The 9,550-nt window shown below is 41.3% G+C and overlaps 1 non-coding gene and 1 pseudogene across 1 annotated transcript; both read left to right on the forward strand.

The window, feature by feature from the left end:
* The first annotated feature begins 2,244 nt into the window (after positions 1-2,244).
* LOC144242719 (large ribosomal subunit protein uL6 pseudogene) lies at positions 2,245-2,868 on the forward strand (annotated as a pseudogene).
* A 5,869-nt stretch (positions 2,869-8,737) lies between these two features.
* On the forward strand, positions 8,738-8,841 carry LOC144242773 (small nucleolar RNA U13). The gene has a single exon (XR_013338465.1). It is a non-coding gene; the product is annotated as a small nucleolar RNA U13 (small nucleolar RNA).
* The last annotated feature ends 709 nt before the right edge of the window (positions 8,842-9,550 follow it).

The raw sequence follows: 9,550 nt of genomic DNA on the forward strand, positions 1-9,550 counted from the left end.
GGCACCCCGGGACCCTAGCCAATAGCCAGCAAGAACCACCAGATATGTTGAGTGAAGACATCAATGATTCCACCCCTCAACTACTGAATCATTCCCAGCCTCTAAATCTTGCCAACATGAGGCAGCAGATAAATAGTAAGGAGCAAGGATAAGTCATGCCCATTGTGCCCTGTCCAGATTCTCCATCTACAGAATCTGTGGTTGTTCCATGCCAGTTTGGGGGTAGTTTGTTACACAACAATAATGACTAAAACATTTACTGTTACCATTACCACCACCTTGGTATTATCATGAGAGTACCTCCTAAGGGGGAAAAAAAATGAGAAGAATCAAAATTGATAAGGAGGAAGTAAATTCATCATTTTTTGTGGTGAAATAATTACATCTCTGGAAAAGCCAAGAAAATCAACTGAAAAAGACTTAGAACAAGAAGATAATTCAATAAGGGGCAGGGTACAAAACCCAATTTCTTTCCATTTTCTACTTGCATTAATGACCAAAGTTGTGACTCCCATTGTCAAGATTTCTGTAACACTGGAATCAATTCTCATTTAGAGACACCAGCAACAGAGAGTACACACCTGTGGCCAGTTTAGCAAATAAAAATACAAGATGCCCAGTTAAATTTGAATTTCAGATAAATAACAACAAAAAAAAGGCCCCTACCATACCCTGTTCCATACATTTTCCTAAGAAATCCATTTTATTCCAAACAGATATTGTTGCTCAGGGAGCAAGCCTGGACACCTTCCCTCTGGAATTTCTTCCGTGGGCAATGATTTTAATAGATGAACCAAGGGGCTTAAAGCTTTTCCCACAATGTTTGCATCTATCCAGTGTTGAAGTGAATGGGTATGTTGGTACTTATGGCCCATGTGAATAATAAAAAGAGAGAAGAAAGACGAATTATAATGTTTGCACTTTTTAAAATTAATTTTTAATACATTTTTTAAGGGTTTACTTACTTTGGAGAGAGAAAGAGACAGAGCACAAGTAGGGGAGGGGCAGAGAGAGAGGGAGACACAGAATCTGAAGCAAATTCCAGGCTCTGAGCTGTCAGCACAGAATCTGATGTGGGGCTTGAGCTCTTGAACCATGAGATCAGGACCTGAGTCAAAGTAAGATGCTTAAGGGGCGCCTGGGTGGCTTAGTCGGTTAAGCGTCCGACTTTTGCTTAGGTCATGATCTCACGGTTCGTGGGTTCGAGCCCCGCGTCGGGCTCTGTGCTGACGGCCAGCTCAGAGCCTGGAGCCTGTTTCAGTCTGTGACTCCCTCTCTCTCTGACCCTCCCCTGCTCACGCTGTCTCTCTCTCTCTCTCCTAGAAATAAATAAAACATTAAAAAAATTAAAAATAAAAGTTTAAAAAAAAAAAAAACCAAAGTAAGATGCTTAACCTACTGACCTACCCAGGTGCCCCTTAACATTTTTTATTTTTTTAAGGAAGCTCTACACCCAAGGTGGGGCTTGAACTCACAATCCCAAGGTCAAGAGTCACATGCTCTACTGACTGAGCCAGCCAGGCGGCCTTATAATGCTTGCACTTTATATGTCCACAGCGTTTGAGTGGTCTGTAAGCCAGTTATAAACACATTTCTGATTGATATCAGGGTGGTTTTTTAAAAATGTTTTATTTATTTTTGAAGGAGAGAGAGAGAGAGAGACAGAGTGTGAGCTGGTGAGGGGCAGAGAGAGAGGGAGACAGAATCTAAAGCAGGCTCCAGGCTCTGAGCTGTCAGCACAGAGCCCGACACGGGGCTCGAACTGTGAGATCGTGACCTGAGCTGAAGTTGGACACTTAACCAACTGAGCCACCCAGGCATCCTGATATCAGGGTTTTGAGATGATACTTGCTTCCTCTAAAAGGATGTGAACTGAAGTATAAGTTTCAGACCAAGTGGGGTGATATAGAGAAATCTACATTAAAGCATAAATGGGGCACCTGGTGGCTCAGTCAGTTGAGCATCTGATTCTTGGTTTCAGTTTAGGTTTATGGGTTTGAGCCCCACATCAGGGTCCATGCTAACAACACAGACCCTGCTTGGGATTCTCTCTTTCCCTCTCTCTCTGTCCTTCCCCCTCCTAAAATAAATAAATAAATAAACTTGAAAAAAGTATAAAAATTCTTTCCACCTTTGAAAAATGTGCTGAATAATAAATGGTGTGGGAGAGGAAAGCTGAAAGCTGGGCAATAATACAACAGAAGTGTTTGCCAAGGTTCTCTCTTTGCCGCATATGCTGGGAGAATGATGACCGTTCTCAGCGATGAGACTGTCGACATTCCAGAAAGTGGTGACATCACTCTGAAGGGCTGCACTGTTACTGTGAAGGGCCCCAGAGGAACAGTGTGGAGGACTTTCAGTCACACCAACGTAGAACTCATTGTCCTCGAAAAGAAAAAGGAAAGGCTCTGAATTGATAAATGACAGAGAAATAGAAAGGAACTGGATACCACTCGCATTATCTGTAGGCATATATAGAACATGATTGAGGGTGTTACGCCGAGCTTCCACAACAAGATGAGGTCTGTATGCACTTACGTTGCCATAATGTTGTTATTCAAGAGAATGGTTCTCTTATTGAAATCCAGAATTTCTTGGACGAAAATTATGGCCATGGGGTTCAGATGAGGCCTGGCATTACTTTTTTAGTATCTCAAGCCCAGAAAGGTGAGTTAATTCTTTTTTTTCTTTAATTTTTTAAAAATTTTATTTTTTTTTAGTTAATTCTTGAAGGAAATGACATTGAACTTGTACCAAATTCAGCTGCTTTGACTCAGCAGGCCACATCAGTTGGAAACAAGGATATCAGAAAGTTTTTGGATGGTATCTGTTTCTGAAGAAGGAACAGTTCAGCGGACTGATGAATAAGACTTAAGTTGCCCAGCTAAAGAAACATCAAGATGCCAGATGATTCCTCAGACTTATTTGTGATATTTTAAAGATATAATAAAAGCTGTGTATTGATGGGGTGGGGGGAGAAATGTCTAACAGCAGCAGATTAGTGAGAAGAAGATCAGTGGTCTGGAAGATAGGTTGGTAAAATATCTAGACTTGAGGAGAGAAAAAAAGATGGAAAAAATTGAGGGGTGAGCATCCAACTCTTGATTTTTTGGCTCAGGTTATGATCCCAGGGTCATGGGATAGAGATCTGCATTGGGCTCTGTGCTGAGTATGAAGCCTACTTGATATTTTCAATCTCTCTCTCTCTTTCTCTCTCCCCCCTCTGCTCCTCTACCCCACTCACGTGCTCTCTCTCTAAAATAAATTTAAAAAATAAAGATGTTAAAAATATTTTTCAAATATCTGTAGATGCTGTTTTGATGAATAAGTTCTAATTGATATAAAATGGCGTTAATTTCTGACCTCATATTAGCATTTTGTTACTGTATATTTTCTCAGTCATTGGATACTAATTTTACAATGCTTTTTAAAAATGTTTTGCTTACTCTTTTTGAGAGAGAGAGAGAGGCAGAGTGTGAATGGGGGTGGAACAGAGAGAGAGGGAGACACAGAATTTGAAGCAGGTTTTAGGCTCTGAGCTGTCAACACAGAGCCCGACACAGAGCTTGAACTCATGCACTGTGAGATCATGACTGAGCAAAGTTGGACATTCAACCGACTGAGCCACCCAGGCGTCCCTAAATTTACAATGTTAATGTAAGGCCATAGAAGGGAGATTGAGACTTACTACAGTTTAGCCAAAAGTAGGTGATACAGAGAAAAGATCCTTGGATTGGGAAATAAGAAACCTGGGTTCTAATCCCAACTTGGTCAGTGACTGGGTGTGACACCTGGGCAGTCATTTTACTTCCTTGGGTCTCAGTTTCCTTGCCTATAAGACTAAAATTTGGACTGGACAGTCCCTTCCAGTCTGATATTCTGTGAATTTATAAACTGCCTGAGACTGAGAAGGAAATTCTTATTTATCTTTAAGGCCCCACAACCTAACACGTAGTATTTAATAAAGCTTGTTAATAAATAAGTGAATGAATGAATGAATGGGTGATAAGGGAGGGAAGACAACTATTATATCCTTTGGACACCAGAGAGTTTACATGATGTCTTCAAGGTCACATTGCCAGGAAGCAGAAGGAGGTTTCGTGCTCAGTGTCTGAACATGCTGTAGAAAATCTGGATTGTGAAAAGGCCGGAGAGAGCAATTCTTTTTCCCAACGCATCAGAGGCAGGCTGTCAGCCCATGAGCGCTGCTGCAGAATTTAAAGAAGAGTGTAAATGTGCAAGATGTGCATGGTAAGATAAACCTAAAAATATGTATCTGTATAAGGTGAGAGGAAGCTAAGGTCAGAAGGACACACGTGCAGCAAGGTACCCAATACAGCTGGTAGAGTGGCCTCTTGGGGTTGTGTGTCATCAGAGCCAGGACACATAGGCACAGGGTCCCAGCCAGACTATGGGGTGCCATTGGTCCCGTGCTTCTGCGGTAAATCACAAGAAAAAGATCCCCTGGCAACCAGACAGGCTCCAAGGACATCCACACACAGTCCTGGGTCTCCTCTTAAAATAGCTTCAGAGGCATTCTGATGAGGAACCTCTTTTCATTCACGCTGTACTTCTTACCCAATATGCAGCTCACATGCCTCCCAGCAGCAGAAGCTGTAACGGCTAATCCTCTTCTGCTGGAAACTCAAGTCCCAGCCTAAGTCATGACTTCTTCTTCTTCTTCTTCTTCTTTTTTGAAAGGTTTAATTTTAATTTTATTTATTAAAAAATTTTTAATGTTTATTTATTTTTGAGAGAGAGAGCGAGTGCACAAGCAGGGAAGGGGCAGAGAGGGAGACACAGAATCTGGAGCGGGCTCCAGGCTCCGAACTGTCATCACAGAGCCCGACATGGGGCTTGAACCCACAAACTGTGAGATCATGACCTGAGCTGAAGTTGGAAGCACAACCAACTGAGCCACCGAGGCGCCCCGAAAGATTTTATTTTTAAATAATCTCTGCACCTGACATATGCCTTGCACTTACAACCTGGAGATCAAGAGTCGCATGCTCGGCTGACTGGGCCAGCTGGGTGCCCGGTGACTTCTTAATTTAGTAAAGCAAAGGCAAATCTACTGCCCGTGCTGCCCTTCCCACAGTGAGGAATGTGAGGCAAAGCATAGTGACCCTTCACGGCTTGGCCCTCAATATGGTCCCTTGGTTTGTGCCACCCTGGCTCGCCTCGCTGGGACAGCTGAAGTTGGGGGGAGAAAGTTCCACAGAAATGGGGGTCTAATGAAGCAGTACAAGCAAAATGGTCAATTTTAGTATATGTGCTGCCAAAGCGAGCACAAAATGGTCAAAACCAGGTATCAAAAGCTGGCTTCAGAGACAACTGCACACAATGTATATGCTCTTAGATCAGAAAAATAACTGCTAGAAGCACATTTTTTTTTTTTTTGGTAAATATTGTATCCACCTGAGCATCCCACAGTTTTTTTTAAAAGACATTATTTTCAAGTAATCTCTACACCCAACGTGGGGCTTGAACTTAGAAACCTGAGATCAAGAGTCACAGTTTCCACTGACTGAGCCAGCCAGGCGCCACTGAGCATCCTGCATTTTAAAAAGCTGGAGTTTAGGAGCGCCCAGCTGGCTCACTCAGCTAAGTGTCCAACTCGATTTTGGCTCAGGTCATGATTTTGCAATTCATGAGTTTGAGCCCTGCATTGGGCTCTGCGCTGACAGCACGGAGTCTGGGATTCTCTCTCTTCCTCTCTCTGCCGCTCCCTCTCTCAAAACAAATAACTTAAAACAAAATAAAAACTGAAGAATAATTAAGTGTTATTATATTAATTTCAGGTGTAAAACATAATGATTCAACAGTTCTATACATTATTCGATGCTCACAGGTAAGTGCAGTAAGTCATCATCTGTCATCAAACATTTTTACAATCGTATTGATTATATTCCTTATGCTGCACTTTGCACCTCTGTGCCTTATTTATTTTGTAACTGGAAGTTTGTATCTCTTAATCCCCTTTATCTATTTCACCCATCCCCTTACCCATGAGGCATGTTACTCAGACAACTGGAGAAATTTGAGTCTGTACCAAATATTAGGTAGTAATATTTTATCAACGTTAAAATTTCTGAATTTGATCATTTCACTGTGATTATCTAAGCAGGTCTCTGTATTTAAGAAATCAATTTAGGGGGGCATTTAGGGGTGCAGCAGTGGTTCTCTATAGATAGACATGAAGTCCAAGGGTCAGAATTAGAGACAAAAAACAGAGGCTCACATACTGCCCCCCAACCCACATCTATATGGGTATATTTGATGTTTCCAGAAAATATGCAGGCTAGAGACCTGGAAATGGGATTAGAACAAAAGTTTAATTCTGGGCTGCTCTGGGCACCTGCTTGCCCACACCACACATCCACTTCCAGGGATGAATGCTCACTTCACTACTTCATCTGCAATAGAAACAGCTCTGCTTCTTCCTCTTTAATCTGCACACCTTTTCTTCAACAACTTTATTGAGATATTATTCACATACCATACAATTCACCCATTTAAAGTATATAATTGGGGGTGCCTGTGTGGCACCTTGAGTATCTGACTTTGGCGCAGGTCATGATCTCACAGTTCATGAATTCGAGCCCCACATTGGGCTTGCGGCTATCAGTGCAGGGACCGCTTCAGATCTTCTGTCCCCTTTTCTTTGCCCTTCCCCCGCTTGCACTCTTTCTCTCTCAAAAATAAACTTAAAAAAAAAAAGTATGTACTTCAATGGTTTTCACCATATATATATTTCACCATATATTTCACCATATATTCACAGATATGTGCAACCATTACCTCAAAAGTTACACTGTACCCTTAGCTATCTATCACCCCATGTCTCTCATCCTGCCAGCTCTAAGCACCATCAATTTACTTTCTATCCCTGGACATTTCATATGAATAGAATCCTATTACATGTGGTCTTTTGTGACTGTCTTCTTTCAGTTACCACAATGCTTTCAAGGGTCATCCATGGTGTAGCATGTATTGGTATTTCATTCCTTTTTGTGGCTGTATAATGTACCATTGTAAGGATATAACATATTTTGTTTGTCCACTCATCAGTTGGCGGGCATTTGGGTTATTATGAATGTTTATACAAACATTCACGTATAAGCTTTTGTGTGAACATATGTTCTCATTTCTTTTGGGTATATACTTAGGAGTTGAATTTCTGGGTCGTATAGTAGCTTTATATTTAATCATTTGAGACCCTGCCAAACCGTTTTCTGAAACGACTGTACCATTTTCTTCCTACCATTAGTGTAGGAGCGTTCCAATTTGTCCACATCTTCACCAACACTTGTAACTTTTTATCCTAGCCAGCTTAATGAGCAAGAGATAGTATAGCTTACTGTGGTTTTGATTTTCATTTCCCCCATAACTAATGATGTCAAGCATCTTTTCATGTGCTAATTTGGGCATTTGTACATCTTCACTGGAGAAATGTCGATTCAAATAGGTTACTCATTTTTTAAATTGGATTTTTTGCCTTTTATTTTTTTAAGTCCATTTATTTATTTTGAGAGAGAGAGAGAGAAAGCATAGGGGAGTGGTAGAGAGTGAGGGAGAGAGAGAAAACCTCAACCAGGCTCTGCACTGTCAGGGCAGACCCCAACGAGGGACATGAAGTCATGAACTGTGAGATCATGACTGGAGCTGAAGTCCAGTCAGATGGTCAACCGACTAAGCCACCCAGGCGTCCCACCTTTTATTATTGAGTTGTAATAGCTTCTACAGATTCTGGATTCAAGTACCTTATCAGATATATGATGTGCAAATATTTCCCCCCACTGTGCGGATTGTCTATATCACTTTTTTAAAAAAATATTTTATTTTTAAGTAATCTTTACAGCCAACATGGGGCCCAAACTTGTAACTCTAATATCAAAAGTTGCAGGCTCCACCAACCGAGCCAGCCAAGCACTCATATTTACTTTCTTAATGGTATCTTTTGAAACACAGAATTTTCTTTTGAAGATTTAGTTCTTTCTTATTTATTTTTTTGTTTTACAGGGGTGGGGGGAGAGAATATGAGCGGCAGAAAGAGGCAATGTTTTTTTTTAGACCTTCATTCATCATCTTCTTGTAACAGAAGTTCTTGCACAAAATAAACTGAGAGTTTATTACATTCTGTAGTCTTTTTAAAATTTTTTTTTAATGTTTTATTTATTTTTGAGAGAGAGAGACAGCATGAGCAGGGGAAGGTCAGAGAGAGAGGAAGACACAGAATCTGAAGCAGGCTGTCAGCAAAGAGCCCAATGCGGGGCTTGAACCCACAAACTGTGAGATCATGACCTGAGCTGAAGTCAGACGCTTAACCGATTGAGCCACCCAGGTGCCCCTACATTCCGTAGTGTTGATGAAAAGTTAAGCCACAGTAAATGTTTTCACAAAATTGCAATTATGTACACAACTTTTTTTTTCCAGATTCACCTACTGCTTATTTATTTTTCTTCTAAATACAATTTACTGTCAAGTTAGCTAACATACAGTGTGTACAGTGTGCTCTTGGTTTCAGGAGTAGATTCCTATGATTCATCACTTGCATAGAACACCCAGTACTCATCCCAACAAGCGCCCATCTCAATGCCCATCATCCATTTCCACCCCCACCTGCCACCAGGAAAACAGAAAATCTTAAGCAGGCTCTAGGCCCAGCATGGAGCCTTACATGGGGCTTGATCCCTTGACCCTGGCATCATGACCTGAACTAAAATCAAGAATCAGGATCCTTTTGTAGTTCATAAGCGTGATGATTGGGTGTTCACGCCGTTGTGTGACATGTGCCACCCTTAAACCTTGTTACGACGCAGGCACATTACCCGTCTGATGTGAAAAAACAAATAAATAAATAAAATAAAATCAAGAACCAGACGTTCAATCGATTGAGCCACCCAGGTGCCCCGAAACACAAAAGTTAGCCAGTTTTATCTGTCTCCATGTAGTAAGCTGGGGTGATCACAGGACTCACCTTTTTTCTCTTGTCTTAGGAATGAATGTCCTGTGCTTCCTTGCTATTCAATATCTGAAGACTATCGTTTCCTATTGTTTGTTTGTTTTCCTGTGTAAAGCAAGGCAGTCAACCTGATCACTTTTCTCTACCTGGGTCAAAAGCAGAAATCCGTGTTCTGATTATAGAGTTTTCATTATTGCTCAGTTCAAAACATTTTCTAATTCATATTATTGTTCAATGCATAAATTTTTAAATGTTTTATTTATTTCTGAGAAAGAGAGACAGTGTGAGCAGGGGAGGGTCAGAGAGAGGGGGAGACAGAATCTGAAGCAGGCTTCAGGCTCTGAGCTAGCTGTCAGCACAGAGCCCGACGCAGGGCTCGAACCCACGAACCGCGAGATCATGACCTGAGCCGAAGTCGGATGCTTAACTGACTGAACCACCCATGTGCCCCAATGCATATGTTATTTAGAATGTTTTTCTTAAATTCCAAACATACGACTTCTTAGTTACTTATTTTTATCTAATTGCATTGTGATGAGAGAACATGCTACATAGGATTTCAGTGCTTTTGTAGTGGTTGAGATT

Source organism: Crocuta crocuta, unplaced genomic scaffold (assembly GCF_008692635.1).
Source record: "Crocuta crocuta isolate KB4526 unplaced genomic scaffold, BGI_CrCroc_1.0 scaffold36, whole genome shotgun sequence".
Taxonomy (NCBI): domain Eukaryota; kingdom Metazoa; phylum Chordata; class Mammalia; order Carnivora; family Hyaenidae; genus Crocuta; species Crocuta crocuta.